A 3,661-nucleotide genomic window follows, 5' to 3' on the forward strand; every position below is an offset into this window, starting at 1 on the left:
CGCCGGTCGGATTTGGGGCGGATCCGGTCGGTCTTGAGCTCGCCCGGCCGTGGGAGGCCGCGCGACGCCCTGGACTGGCCGGGCACCGGGTCGGAAGGCCATGGCAGGGCCGCAAGGCCACATGCAGGCAATGGCTCCTCCTTTAGCCGCTCGGATCTACACCATCGGTGGTCCGCCGATAGAAACACGAATGGCGGTCGGCCGGGCTCGGTGCTAGCCCAAAAGCTCGTCGGCGTACCGTTGCCGCTCATTAAGTGCGACAACTGCCTAAAGATGGTCGTGCGCTGCATGTCTACAACGCCGGAACATCCCGGATGTGTGTTCATCAAGTGCTTAAACGATGGGGTGCGTGCTCTTTTTAGCTTCGGTTTGTGCTCTAGATTTGATTAGTTGTGCTAACTTCAAATATTGTTGTGTAGAATGGATGCAAGTTTTGGTATTGGGAAGAAGAGTACATCGATATATTGATAGAGCGCAATTTAGTAGATGTTCGTGCACTTTTAGCTAGCATAGAGGCTGTAGATGAGACAAGTGCACTTGTTGCTAGATTAGAGGCTAAACACGAGACTATATGCGAGGAAGCAACCTCTACTTCTTTAGACTCGAAGAAGAAAGAAACATTCAAGATAGAGGCGGCTCCTCCGCAGATCAACAATGAATGCATCGAGAAGGCACTAATTCAACTTATAAAAGCAGTTATGGAAGTTGAATATCTTCTAAAATTATTCTTGTGGTTCTTGTTTTCATTGGTCTTAATTTTCTAATCAAAATTTGACGATGTATTTTTATGTATCATGAATGAATGATGAAAAAAGTTTAAGGGCTTGCATAGAAAAAGTACACGGACAGAATGCGGCCGTGATGCGTCCGCGCGTTGGGCGCACGGCCACCGCATCTCATAACACGCCCGGATATGATCCCATTTTTCTACCCAAACAGACAGAATTCGATCAAAACGGATGTCCATTTAGGGTCATGCGGTAAAGTTGGCCTTATTACATGGGTTTCAGACTCGTCTTGATGACGATGTAATCCAACACCGGCGTGATTGCAACAGCGAACCAGACGGCGCCGTATGGTCGAGCCGGAATTCGGAAAGCGATGATGGCATGGCACGGTACGGGCATGCCGGATCTCTCGTGTGATTCCAGAGTCTTAATGCAGGTTTGCCTAACACCCAAGCACCCAACAGTTGCACGTTGGCGCCATGTCAACTACCGGTTTGGATTATATAGTCATCACAAGCGTCGTGGCAACGTCACGCGCACACGGGTAGGCAATGCAATTACTAGCGAGTGCCATTTCGCTGTAAAATGCGTTGCTCCCACCTATAATAAGCAGCGGTAGGCGGTGTCAACGGATATGCGTTACAGATGCAGCGTCATCTAACTCTCCATTGTCACTACCATTTTGGTCCCCTTGATTACTTTATTCTGCAGAACATGCTCGTGCTCGAAGACTTTACAGAAACACAAATATGCACAAGCGCCTGCTACTAGTAATCCCTTACCGTGCGTACATATTAGGTAGCTTTCCTGTAGGTAGGTGAGTAGTAGTTTAGTTCAATTTTTTTAATTTTTTTGAAACCCTGCCAACAGGTTTGCCCTCATCTATTAATTGAGAAGAGAGTAGAGTTTCAATGTCTGCTTTTTTTTGGAAAGAGTTTCAATGTTTGTGTTACAAGTTGCAACATACCCTTGATTACGAAAATGTCATTTCTCTCGCGCATAATAGCACCCAATTGCTTGCCGCCCGCGGTAATCCAAGGCGCCCCTCCAACTCTAGCAGACCCCGCATCCGCCCTTGCCCCACAAAATAACCGCCAAAATGCGGGTACGGGCCGGAAAGCCTGCCCGACCAGAGCCCACATCCCGCCCCGGCCCGTAAATTTTTTTGGGGGGCGCGGCAAATTCCCGACCCCAACCCGGGAAAACGCGGGTTTCCACCTCACGGCTGCGGTGCCCTGCATCACAGAGAAGTAGTTGGCGGGAGGGACATTTCAGCCCCGTGCTTTTTTTCCCCTCCTTCCGCCGCCGCCCGCCCTTGCTTCCGCCCGCCCGCCGCCGGCGATTCTGGCCATATCTGCGGGCGGAATCACTCCGTGGGGCCGCCAACACCCTCCCGCGTCGAGCCGCTGCACCGCCCCTCCGGATCCAGCGAGAAGAGCCGCCCGCCCTTGCTTCCGCCCACCCGCCGCCGGCGATTCTGGCCATATCTGCGGGCGGAATCGCTCCGCGGGGCCGCCCACACCCTCCTGCGCCGAGACGCTGCACCGCCCCTCCGGATCCGACGAGAAGAGCCGCCCCCGTCGCCGCCGCCGCTAGGGATCGACCACCGCCGGGCGCACCCCCCTCGTCGCCGCCCGGGATTACTCGCCACCGGTTAGTCCCTTTTTTGTGATTTTTGCGAGCTGTGTAGTAGATTGACGCGCCGGTGTGCATGTAGATGGAGTTGACCCCGTGCGAAAAGTTCTTGCTATCCGATTCATCCGATTCGGACGACTCGGATGTGGAGACCATGCTTGCGACCTTTCGGCAGCAAACATTAGTCATGGCGCTTACCGTGAAGTAGCATGAACACGAGTACCGGAAGAGGAGGCGAGGATCTACTGTCGGGCGTCTGTGCATTCCTCGAAATCGCCATCTTGGCAACGAGATGTTGATGCAAGATTATTTTGCGGAGAATCCTACATATCCTGCACAGCTCTTCCGTAGAAGGTACCGAATGCGTTGATCCCTCTTTGTGAAACTTATTGAAGCTTGCGAGGCAAATTGCCGGTATTTTACTCAAAGAAGGAATGTCGGGGGCTTAAAGGATTCCGTGCATATCAAAAAATCTCCGCAGCTATGGGGTGATTGCATATGGCATTCTGGCTGACTATGCCGATGAATATCTTCGCATTGGTGAAGATAGCACAATTGAGTCTGTGCGTAGATTTGCGAAAGTGATCGTCCGTGTCTTTGGTCCCGAGTATCTTCGGGCACCAAATGAAGATGACACAAAGAAATTAATGGCGGCTAATGAGAGGAGAGGTTGGCCTGGCATGCTAGGTAGCATTGATTGTATGCATTGGAATTGGAAAAATTGCCCCAAGGCTTGGCAAGGAATGTACTGTGGAAAGTCTCGTGATGCAACAATTGTGCTAGAGGCCGTAGCATCCGAGGATTTATGGATTTGGCATTGCTTTTTTGGTATGTCTGGCACTCTCAATGATATCAATGTGTTGCAACGCTCTCATTTGTTTGCTAGGCTTGCTAGTGGTGATGCTCCTGCTTGCAACTACACTATCAATGGGCATGCATACACAAAGGGGTACTATCTTGCAGATGGTATATACCCTCCTTGGTGCACATTTGTCAAGAGCATCAAACCCAAAACAAAAAACAATGTGAATTTGCAAGGGTGCAAGAGGCAGCTCGAAAAGACATTGAAAGAGCATTTGGTGTTTTACAATCTAGGTTCGCCATTGTCCGCGGTCTTGCTCGTTTTTGGGATAAGAAAACCCTGAAGAACATCATGACTTGTTGTGTCATCCTGCACAATATGATTCTTGAAGATGAGAGAGGAATGAACTTAGAATTCTTTTACGACAATGTGGGTAGCCGTGTCAAACCAGCTAGAGACCCAAACCGCATTAGAGCTTTTCTTCAGACATATAAGG

Source organism: Triticum dicoccoides, chromosome 3A, assembly GCF_002162155.2.
Source record: "Triticum dicoccoides isolate Atlit2015 ecotype Zavitan chromosome 3A, WEW_v2.0, whole genome shotgun sequence".
NCBI lineage: Eukaryota > Viridiplantae > Streptophyta > Magnoliopsida > Poales > Poaceae > Triticum > Triticum dicoccoides.